Consider the following 13,056-nt stretch of genomic DNA (forward strand, 5'->3'; position numbering starts at 1 on the left):
AAGTCAGATTTAATTTCAGCATCAAAATATGACTTCATTTTTCAATCTAAATAAATATATTAATAGCTTTGTCTAAGACTTGAATCTATCTTCTGTATTTTCCAAGTTAATAGGTAAACAGATGAGAGATGGCACATTAGATAATGGCATGGAACTTTGTCATTAGTTTGTTCTTGTATACAACAAGCCTCTTCAAAAATTTTTAAAATGTTCTCCTTGTTTAATTTCATTGATGTCTTTCTAAAGACTGGTGCATTCTTTAACAAAAGTCAGAATATAATTGCCAACATCCCCGCTGCTCCTCACTAAAATAAATTTGAAGACGTGTAAACACATTCCAAATTACTCAATTCTAATTCTATATTCTTTAATATAAATATTCTTTAAATATAAATTTATATATTTAATTATAAATTTATTCTTTAAATATAAATAAACATAATATTCTACCTCCTATAAAAAGAATTTAAAAGATAGTCTTGTTAGAGATGCTACCTGCCTTTACCTGGCCAGCTCTCCTCCCAAGCAGCTAGGTTATGGAAGTCAATAGGGTGCCTTCCCAAGGAGTTTCACACCTCGCTTATTAGGTACCCCATGTGAAGAGGTAGGTAGGTCTAGGCCCCATAACTGACAAGACCTTAAAGCCTATCAGATTATTATCAAGCCCCTTCTGTCAATTTCTATTTGCCTCTCAATTGGAGAACTTATTCATGGCTTAGACAGCACCTTTCTTAGGTCCTCTAGTAATGACTCTGTCCTTTGTTCTAGACCCTGTCTAGCCCACTTGGGGCCTCTTTCCTTAGTAATCATAGCCTTTAATCTTACAGCAATGGCTCTACTCCTGACCTGTATATATTGATGGTCTTCTCCCACATTTAATGTTGTATGATTGTTCAGAATTTCTCTACAGACAAACCCCTCTACCTGCAAAAAGATGAATGGCCTTTCTCCCAGTCTTAATTGGGATCAGCTTTACACCACATCCATCAAACAGTCTTCACAAGGATCCAGAGACCCTCCCCCATTTCCTCTCTATGAAATCCTCTCATTACTTGGTTAATGCCACTCTTAGGATCATAGGTTGTTATTCTCACCCTGTCTTTTATACTACCATGTCTGCTTACGTGTTTACAGGAGTTGATAATGAAATGAACCAAGGCCTTCAGCAACCAGGTGGTCCACAAAATGCTGCTACAGGGATATACTGGGTTCCCCACCCAGGAGACAGTGGCTAGTGACAATGCCCCATGCCAGCAAACGGTACCTCATCTCCCCATGTCAGCAGGAAGTAGCTCTAAAGACAGATCATCGTCCCTTTACCCCTCCTGGACTTTTTGGGCTAATGTAATCCCATACAGCTCCTGCTTTATAAGAAACAAAAGGGGAGAATGTCAGTAAAATGGTGTAGTCTTATCAATGGTGTGATCTACATCCTAATACCATCCTTGGCTCCAGCCCCCACCACCACTGCTGGAAGCCAGGTGGCCACATGGCCCAACCACAGGTTTCAGCTCCACCCCCATCCTAATGGGATTCGCTGCTCCTACTTCCCTGCCCACACCCTGGCAAAGATTTAAAAGGACCTATTCCTGAATACGTGTTTCTTTCTCTCCATCTCCTGATATATCTCCCTCTCTCTGTCTTTCTCTCTTGATATCTCTCTGTCTCTTGATCTCTCTCTCCATCTCTCTCTGTCTCTCTGTCTCTGTCTCCTTCTCTCTTTATTGCCCTCTCTTACACTCTTCTTCTCTCCCTCTTTTCCTCTTCTCCCCTTCCCTCTGGTCTGTTGTGTTTCCCCAATAAATCCTTTCCCTTAAATAAATAAATACATAAATACATAAAAAAGATAGTCTTTGATTCTTGATTATACATGTCCACAAAGGGAAGAAACAATGGAAGTGTGTCAAAATGATAGATTAAACATGTCACCTTTGGAATATATCATATAATCACTAAAATGACAGTTATACTACCATACATTTAGAGAATGCTCATAATCTTTAAAGTACTTTGCAATTAGTATCAATCCAAGTTAAGCCAAGAAACGGAAATGCTACTACTGATCTTTCAGAAGGGAGCTATTTAGTACAGTGAATTGGGTATGTAACTAATGGGAGAATTGAGAAACCATTTAAAGATGAGAAAGCAACTAGGAAATGGCCCCAAGCTAGGAGTTGTTATCTCTAGGGTTCTCAAGGCAACAGGAGGAGGTGATAATGCCAGAGTCCAAAAGGGAGACCATCTGGCAAGAAATCAAACCCAGTGGGAACTGTCCCGCCAGAGACCAACTAGGAAATGGCTGCCTGATATCAATTGGAAACCATGAAGGAGTTACAGCCAGATATGCTGCTTAAAAAAGAAAGAAAGGAAGAGAATTTTTCTGGTCCTTCCTTAACCCATGTTTTTGAATTTTCTAAAACTGCTGCCATTAGTTAAAATGATGCAGAAGTCAGAAAAGAAGAAATCATAGAATTTGCAGTTCCCTGCAATAAGATGGAGGCATATAAGAAATGGAGAATGAATCTTAAAGAAACAGGTAATTCACAAACCCAAAGTCCATGATTTCATTTTATTCTCATCACAATTTTGTAAGATCATCAACATACTGCAAGGATTCTTTTGATTATGCTTTTTGAAAAAACAAGTACACCTCTGAAATTTAGAAAGTTTAAGTTGCCAAAAGACTTAAATCTGATCTTCAACCTAGGTCTTTTATTCTAGTAATCTTTCAATAAAAACACAGAACTTCACATCCCACAGTGTGTTCAGATTGTTCAGATTTAGACTTATGGGGGGAAATGTGCCTTGCTTACATGTGAATTTAACATGGCAGGGGGAAGTTGACTGAACAAAGCAAGCCCATCTACTGAATTTGTCACTTAAATGTAGTAATATTACTCATACTGCTTACAAATCAATAACCTAACTTTACAGGTAGAATTAGTAATAGAATGTGTGGTAAGGATATATAGTGTTAAAGTACCTCTGACCAGAACAACTGTCTGTTTTCTTAGCAATGAAGCAAAGCCAGATTCATTAGTGATTTAATACTGCCCCAGCATTTTCATTCCACTATAACCACAAAAGCATATTCTTATAGGTGTTCTCTTAAATAGTGTAAAGGTGGTATACTGTGGAGATAGATTGGGTCCAATTTCTCTTATTGCATCTGCTGTAGTTCTTCTCTTTGTAGGATAATATGATTGTCTCGGAGAGATGAAATAATAAATACAAGAATTCTTAATAGGAATCCATTTGTACCTGAATTTAAGTTTGTGTATGTGCGTGTGTGTGCATGTACTTACTTGCCTGTGTTGTGACTATTTTAACTGTGATCTACAATAATTATTGCATTATTAGGGCACATTATAAAGATTTCATATTGGGTAATTCTTCTGCTTTTAGCACATATTTTATTCGGACTCAACATAGAAATTATGAATTCCTCTAGAGAGAAGAAGAAAAAAGAAAATGGCAGACACCATGCAACCATTCCCTCCAACTACTGGCTCACCATGCTACAGACTCTAGCCAAGTCTATACTACATAAAACGATTCTTGGCTCTGGACACTCAAGAGTTGTTTAAGGCAGGTATCCATATGATTCAATACCTTGCCAAGTAGAGCCTTCGAAACCAGGAGAAACAGAGAGCAACATCCCTGATGTTCAGAATCATTGTCTGAAACATATTCTGTGCTCTCTGCTGCTGACACTCAGAGGCTAACCCTGTGGGAATGGTGAGTTTGAAGAGGGAGTCAAGCAAACATTGTCACAATTAATTACAATCCTTTTTGAAGGGCTTTGGGAACAGAACTCATTGTTGGAAGATTCTGAGCCCCCATATGAGAAAATCTTAACATTCTGCTAGCTGTGTGTGGAGCATTACACAGTTTCTGTAGTCTGGGAACAGAACTTTTAGTGTCCTCTATGAATCTGAAACCTGTGAATCACACGGAAAGCTATGAGACATGCCAACCAATTTCTTGCAAAGTCATCCAGGAATGATTGGTAGTGTCATTGTCAATGATAATAGCATCTATCTGAAGAACAGAAGGAAGCAAAATTATGAAACTTTTGTTTTCCTTTTTAATTAGTGATATTACTTGAGGCTACATAATTTTTTTATTTGCTATGAATGATATGTTTTGTGGGCTATTACAAGTTTGAAACCAGATTTCATTAAATGAGAAGAGTGACTGCTCTCAGTTAAATGTATTCTGCCTAGATTAAACCAAGGTCTTTTCGGCATTAGTTTTCTATAGCTGATAGCAAATTGCCTTGGATTCTAAAGGCACAGAATAGCTTGAATTTATGATTTCAAAGCTTCTAGGAATCAGGGTACAGATGTGAGTTTTCTGGGCCCTCTACTGGGGGAGGGGGTCTCATAATTTCATTGAAAATGTCAACCAAAGTGGGAACTGAAGCTTGGCTTCTCTTTCAAACTCCTAGATTATTGGTAGAATTCATTTCCTTCTGGTTGGGTGACTGCCTAGCTGTACACTATGGACCACTGTCAGTTCTTAGAGCCTACCCTGTGGTTCTTGCTACATGGTCACCTCTTTCCACAGCATGGCTCTTTGATTCTTTAGGATTAGCTAGAGAGAATATTTATGTTATTTTAAAGGACTCATCTGACTTGTCAAGCCCATTCAAGATCATCTTATTTTGATTTACTCAAAATTAACTATTAAATAACCCAACTGAGAATTGCATGTCATCATACTCACTAGTCCTGCCTACATTTAAGGTGAGGAAGTTTTAGAGTGCTTGTTTATCAAGAGGCAGCTATTTAGGCATGTAGCTCAGAACTCTACCCACACAATTTTCACGAAATCATCTTGTACATTGTATATCGGAGTATTTACAAGAATAACAATAGATATCTCAGAATGATATGGGCCCAGGCATCTTAATCTTTATTCCAAGTTCTTGTCCCTCAGAGAGACAATTCAAAGTAAAGGCAAAATATGACGTACAAGTGATGGCAGGATTTATTTAAAAGAGAGAGATAGAGAGCCAGAATAGTGGGAACACCCCACTGGGAGAGACAACCATCATGAGTGAGCCAAAGAGTTGCCTGTGAAGAGACAGAGAGAGAGAAAGAGAGAAGCCCAAGAATGATTCCCCAAGCATGGTCAAGGTCAAAAGAGGGTCCCTCCCTCATCATTAGTTTCTTTTATGAGATAGGGGGTAGTGCCTTAATTGACTAAAAAAATTGAGGTAGGGTCTTAACTTTAACAAAGCTTTCTGGGATATTTATGATTCCTTCACATGGAGTTTGATTTCCATGTGGCCATCATGGCATCTCCTCCTTCCTGGTTCTGGATGAGACATAGATACATACTGGGAAGGTAGGCGTATTCAAATTGACAAGTAGAGAGATAAAGTTAAAATTCAGGGCTTCCAAATGTTTCAGCTTATCCATTCCTATCTATCTCTCTGCCTAGTTTCCTCATATCAAGAAGACCAGATACTTCAAATAAATTTTTTTGCTAATGTATCATAGTTACTAATGAATTATGACTTTACATATAAAAGGTTGAATTCATTACAGAAATCATAATGACATCTGAATATATTAATATGGAAAGATAATTGATCAACACATAGGGCATTTTTTTCATTAAACAAAACATATGCAAGGTTGAATACAAAGTAATAGTGATACATTGAATTTTTTCCACAATCTGTGTTGCTCATTAGCATTTTTGTCTTCTAAAAGGCAGGGAAATAAAGAGAGAGTAGAACCTTCTATCTGCTGGCTCATACTCTAAGTGCCTGTAATAGTCAAGACTGGGCCAGGCAGAAGCCAGGAGCCCGGAACTCAATCCATGTCTCTCACATGGATTTCAAAGACCCAAGTACTTGAGTCATCAAGTACTGCTGCTTCCCAGGCTGTGCATTAACAAGGAGCTGGAATGAGAAAGAGAGCCAGGATACGAATCCAGGCTCTTTTATGTTAGGTATAGGCATCCCTAGCAGCGTCTTCTCATTTTAAGATCGATTGTTTCGAAAAGTAGAGAGACACGGAAAGAGAGAGAAGAGGAGATCTTCCTTCTACTTGTTTACTCCCCAAAAGGCCGCAAAAGCCAGGTGTGGGCTAGGCCAAAATTAGGAGCCCAGAACGCCATCCTGGTCTCCACTTAGATGGCAGGGGCCTAAGTACTTAGACCATCTTCTGCTGTCTTCCAAAACCAAACAGCATTAAGCTTGATTGGAAGCCTTGCAGTGAGGACTTGAACCAGCACTCCAGTATGGAATACTGGTGTCTGAAGCAGAAGCTTCACCTGCTGCACCTTAACACTGACCCCCAAAGCAACGTCTTGATCTCTGCACCAAAACCTTCTTCTCATTATCATTTTGAACATATACAATCTTAAACACAAGGATCAACTCTACTGCTATGAAAGTACAAGTGATGTTTGATTGTTAAGTGTGTCTAGGGCAAATGGCAAATACACACATAGCTTTAAGTACAATGAGTAAGGACAAAATTGTAAGTTTAACTTAGAGGGCTAAATCCTTAATCAAAGTGGGTATATATTGCATTAACACAGGCTCTGATTTGGTCTGAATCTGTAAGCTTTTGTTCTCTCATTTGCAAATGCTTGCAACTGGAAAAAGAGCTAAAATGCTAATTTACCATGATCTCAAATAACTGTTTTGCATTTCAGTGTCTTTTATTGGATAGTGCATCCTACTCAAATAGCACTTATCAGAATGAACACTATTTTTAACTAATAAGCCTTATGGAATAAATTACAATGTTGCACTTTTTACAACTTAGAGACTCTGTCGATCTAGTCCATTGTGGTGGATTCTAAAACAGAAATCTATGAAATACAAGATTTATTTTTTCAAAACATCTCAGGAAAAGTAAAAGACATGATTGTTAGCTAAACTGTTCTTAAAAAAAGAAAAAGCAGTCAGTTTGTTGTTTTCAAATAGGCAAGAGAATTAATTAGCATTCTATATGTGGGCACGCAGCAGTCTTGGAAGGGAATTCGGATATGTGAGAATAATCCTGAACTGCCAAGTAGTTTCCTTTCATAGTATGGAATGGTGTTTCTGTGCATACTTTATGGAATAATTTAAGCTCTACACTGGCTTAATGTGCAATGCCTACTGATGGAGACTGATGAAAGAAATTTTATAGAAAATATACTACTGTGGTGATTGGTAAAATGCTACTACATGGTTCCTCGAAATGAATGCTATTTAAACACTTTTCTCAGTAATTTTACTTCTCAGTTGAAAGGAGGATGCATTTTAGGAGTACACTTTTTTACTCCTTTAAACTAAGTGCTCCTTATAATACAAAACAGCACTCAGTGATCCATGCAGGCTTCCATTTATAATATTAATAGAAGACATGTTCCATGCTAATCCATCTCATTAATATTAAAGAAAGAACTCCAAGACTGGTGAGCACTTAATCATTTGCAATTAGCACCTAACTGTTAATTCTATGGAGGGCTCTTAGGGAGAAAAGCAGAAGAAGTAGCTCCCGTTTGCTAAATGTTAGTTGATTTAACTTAGAGTATTTAATTCTGGGAAAACTCAGTAATTAGAACAATTCATGCAGCCAGACAAATTTAATTGATCAGTTAAAAATAAGAGTCCCCAACTAAGAGCAACCAGGAGATAGACATTTTGAAAATGTCCATGACATAGCCATTTTGCTAATTTGTTTTGTTAGGTTCTCCATACTTCTAGGCCAAAGAATTTGGCATCTGTGCAGAGGTGAATTAACCTCTGGCCCAAGCTACCTCAACACTGTTCTTCAAATCCAGTTCACAGAATGGGCAGGTTGTCTGGTTCAGCTCCAAGTAGAGCAGCTTGCTTCCTCAATGTCAACTCAACCTGAAAAAAAGAATGCCTGTGAGGTTGCTAGTTTAAGTCTACAGAGAGCCCCAAGACCGCAAAGAACTCTATGCCAATGACTTTGAGCCAAACCAAACTTCACACTGTGTGGTGGGGCCACTCTGCTTTCATTCCTCATTTATTCTGTCATGTAGTGGTCTCTCTCTCTCCTAGCACTGATAACTGCCTTTTCTATAGGGGCAGTTTCTATTATCAATTATTTGCTGAAAACGTCTTGAAAAATCAAAGGTTTTGGGACCATCTATTACAAAGTACTGAAGGAGAATTGACCACAGGGTAAACAAGTTTGAAGAAAAGGAACCCATATCTGTTTGTATCATCTTATTGACCCAATTCTTCTTACAACTGCTTCCAGCACCATTTTTTTTTAATTGAAGAAAAGCTGAGGTTGGCAGAATCCCCGAAAAAGCAGCAGGACTCCATGAAATGAACAGAAGACAGACCTGTCCATCTCTTCTGTGAATGTCATTTACTCAATTAGTAATGATGGAGCGCCCCAGGACACATCAAACCAAATGTTGACTGTGGCAACCTTTAACACCAGTTCCACTGCCAAGTCTAGCAAATTAACCAGATTTAACTAAGTGCAGTTCTGACAGTTTCTAATTACTGTGATAATCAAGATATGTTTGCATCTATCTTTATTTAAGATGTTCAAAAATTTTATCCTGCAAGCTCACCATCTTCCACAAACACTTTTCTCATGTTGTAATGTGTTGTAATCTGTCAGTTGCTCTTCTTCCCTTCCAGATACTTTGCTGTTGTTGTGGCTGTCTTCTTCCTAGTCTCACACTTGTCATGTGCCAGAAGCTTGAATCTGCTCCGACCCACGTTCGACAACAAGGCCATATGCTACCTTTCCCAAATGTTAGCCTCTTTTTTTACAGCAGCTCTCCAGATGTGTATGGGCACTGCAGCTGCATAGCCACTGCAGATGGCATGGAGAAATCTGTGCAGCCTTCTGCTCTACAATATACCTTAATCCTCACCAGCTGTATCGAAGTTCTTTAGCCTTTAAAGATTTGGATGAAAGAATGTAGATAAAGAAGCAGAAATTATCACCATCGGATAGCTACAGCCATAAGACTCTTTCTTGCCATAAGTGCCACCAGAGGAAACACTCCAAATGAGCCTTTCGGAAGGACTACGTACATCCACAGAAAAGTAGTATGTAGCTGTTATCTAAAAATGGATTCCATATACGATAAATCACAGGTACCAGAGTTTGAAGTTCCAGACTCTCCTGGAGACACCCCATGAGAGCCCACTGATTCCCACTAATAGATTTGGAGCACCCCCCTGAGATTCTTTATTAGATACAAAATATCCTGGGTGAAGGAGGGAGAGTTCACATATTTTTTATTTAATTTTGCCTCTGCTACTTACTTGCAGATTTGTTTGGGCCTATCTGAAGCAGTTTCCTAATCTGTAAGATTAGAATAATGATAGTGTTTACATCATAGGATTCTGGGAGGGTTGCCTAACACCCTGCACTTAGCACTGTGCCTGGCACATTGTAACTCCTCAATGAATGACAATTACTAAAATTACTATTATTTAGGGAAAGCATTTAGACAGACATTTTCTGTCATTTTTTTCCTTGACATTTAGCAAGCCCAGAAATCTTGCCTCAAATATTCACTGAAAAACAAAGATAGAGATTAGTTGGGATTCTAAAGGCCCACCTGGTAACTTTATGAAATATAAAAGGAGAAAGATGTCAACAAAGTGAGTGAGTAAGGAAAGGCATCACTAAACTGGAAGATAAAACTTGTCTTGGATGAGGCAGTATCATGAAATCCAGACTTGAGTCTCAGCATGTATGTTCTTGTTCAGTTTTTTAAGTTTCTGTGCATACTGGCTCCCATGAAGTTCACTAGCCTGTCATTCAGTCATGATATATAGATAGACAGATAGATAGATATGTGAATATATAATATCTGAATTGGCAAAATTCATATTTCTTTTGTATTTCTTATACTTTATTATTATTTTTAAGATTTAATTTATTTACTTGAGAAATAGAGTTACAAACAGTGAGAGACAGAGAAAAATCTTCCATCCACTGGTCCACTCCCCAAATGGCCACAACGGCCAGAACTGGCCCGATTTGAAGCCAAGAACTTCTTCTGAGTCTTCCATGCCAGGGCAGGGGCCAAGCACTTGGGCCATCCTCCACTGCTTTCCCAGGCCATAGCAGAGAGCTGGATCAAAAGAGGAGCAGCCAGGACTCGAACCGGCACCCACATGAAATTTCAGCACTGCAGATGGAGGGTTAACCTACTGCACCACAGTGCTGGCCCCTCCCTTACGCTTTGACAAGGTTGGGCAATGAAGGAAGGACAGTGAAATCAGAGATTAAATTCCAGGTTAATCGATATTAGCTGTGAAATGTTAAGAAAATGATATTACATAGGCCTTAGTTACTTCATCCACAAAATGGGAGAAAATGTCTATTTTGCAATTGGTGTCAAAAATAATCATTTTAAATGGCTAGGTATTTTCTGGGAACATAATAATGTTCACTAAGAGATAACCATTATTACCACAATTAATCTTCCTAATAACTGTTAATTGTCTATTGTTACATAACAAATTACCACAACCTTATCAGCTTAAACAATACCCACTTGCTGGAAGTCAGAAGTTTAGGCATGGGGCTGGTATATTCTCTACTCAGAGTCTTACAAGTAACGACAAAGGTGTTGAATGAACCAAGTCTTCATCTGAAGTTCAGGGGCTTCTTCTCTGTTGTGTGATTGTGGCAGAATTACTCACTGATGCAGGACTGTGGTCTGCTTTTCCTTGCTGTCTGTTAGTCTGAAGCTACTCTGAGCCCCTGACACCTGCAATCCTTGACTCATGAAACCCTCCATCTTCAAACCAGCAAGGAAGAGTCTTCTTAGCATCACATCCCTCTCTTTTGCCAGGAAGAGCCCCAACCCTTTCACAGACTCACCTGATCAGATCAGACCCAAGGTGCACAATTCTGTTTTCCCAGTCAACTACTTTGGTACCTTAATTATGTCTGCAAAAGTCCCATGAACATGTAGGGTTGAATGACTGAGAGAAGACATATGCACATCAGCAGGCAGGAATCTTAAGTGGTATCTTAGAATTCTGCCTAGCACAATAATCTTCAGAGATTGTTATAATCCATTTATTACCTTTCAGGAAACTGAGATTCCAAAGGTTTATTTTGCCCAAGGACATCCACCTGTGAAAGCTTTCTTAGCAGAATGTCCCCAGCAGATACTTGACAACATTTGGAAACGTTTTTGGTTGTCACAAATGGGAAGCTGGAAAACTATTAGCTGGCCCAGACTGAAATTCTATTAATATCCAAGAAAAAGAGGACAGACACCAGGAGCCTGTGGCAGTCTCTGCCAAACAGCCAGTTCATTTATGCCAGGCATTCACTGAAGAAGCAGCCCCCGCCAGGCTCGGCATCCGCAATGGCATGCCAGTAAGAAGCTTGTGCTTTGGATAGCGTTTCCTCAGTTCAGCCAGATAATTCTTCCTTGCAGGAAGCTATCCTGTTCCTGATGGGATATTTAGCATCATCCCTGGCCTCGATCCTGGATGTTAATAGTCCTGTCACCTCCCTAGTCCCCAGGTTGTAGCAAATAAAAAGTTTCTCCCAGGGAGAAGCTAAATTATCCTTACTTACGATAAAGGGAAAAAGAAAGGCCTCCCTCAACTCTTCTCCATTTTCCATCAGCTTAAAGAAAGACGCGATGTCTGCAGCCAGAGCAGCCACTACAGGCCACACTCTGGAAGCAGATGTCATGTGTGCTGGAGCCAACGCTTGGGAAACCCAGTTACTGACGTGATGGCGTTGATTGCTGACATTTACATTGATACGGGACATGAAAATGACCTGCTATCTTGGTGAAGTCACCATATGCCAGGCTTCTCTGTTCTTGTAGCTGTAGTTTTAACCATACTAATACATACTCTCTGGGAAAGTCATTTTTGCAGAGTCACTCTTACACACAGCCTATTTTCTTAAGACTTTCCAGTTCTGTTTCCTTTTTGCTGTCCAGCATATTATCCCAACCATACAGCCTGTCCCCAAAGAGGCAATACTTAGAATGAGAAGAGGTACTTACTTCTTCAGTAAACACATACTTTGTTTGACTGTGTTCTAACAACCCAAGTGGAGGCTTCTGGTGTAAACATTTGTTTCTCAAGCAAACACATCCACATGGAAATGCTTCTTTCCAATGTTTCAGGGACTATTCATTTGCTTTCAGGCCTTTAGGGACTGCTGAATGCTTTTTTGTGTGTCCCCAGTGGCTGCTGGCCAGTTAGAGCAGTCTCTGACCCACTGCTTGAGAATTCTTAATCTTCAGAAACTCCTGAGACCTGCCCTGGAGTTCAGTGCTTGCCCTTGGGGGTGGTCACCAAAATGAGTTACATTTGAGGCGGTAAGACTGAATAGTGTGGCTTTCTTTCCTTAGAAAACACTTGTTCCAGTTACTATGCTATTCTATTTGGATATGTTTAACATAAATAAGCTTTCTTAATTCTATTAAGCTGTTCATAACAGTTTGCTAAATAATACATTAAACTTGAGAGAGTATGCTCATATCACATGTTGGATATTTTCTTTGCTGTAACAATCAAATGTGGTGGATTTTTTAATATTTTTATTCTAATAGAGCTTTCTAAATGAAGTTGAAAACACAACAGATAAAATGAGTTTGGTTATACTTCAGTCAATCAACATTTTGACGCAGTCTGAATGCACACCCACAGTACTTGTCTGAATGGCTTGCCCACCCATTTCAATCTACTGCAATACTACCCATCCTCCCAGGCTCCATTCTGCTTTCTTCTTTAATAAATCTGTCTCAATGACCCTGCTATTAGTACTACTCCCTAATGAGAGGAAACATGAAAAGGGGCCCAAGTGTATGTTTTTAAAAATATACATTCTTAAATGTACTTAAACGTAGAAAAAAATCTATGATGGTTAAACATGCCCTAGTGTAATGGGAACACCTGATTGGACAAAGGGTTGTTAGAATGAGCAAAATCTATCATTTATAAATGTGCTGAATAACTGTCATTGAAGTATCTTAGCTAACCATCTCCATTGTAGATGGAGGCAAACTAGCCAAATGGAAGTTTCTTTTTGTGAAGAATGAATGCAAGAAAGCAAGGTA

The sequence above is a fragment of the Oryctolagus cuniculus genome, chromosome 7, assembly GCF_964237555.1.
Source record: "Oryctolagus cuniculus chromosome 7, mOryCun1.1, whole genome shotgun sequence".
In the NCBI taxonomy this organism is placed as follows: Eukaryota; Metazoa; Chordata; class Mammalia; order Lagomorpha; family Leporidae; genus Oryctolagus; species Oryctolagus cuniculus.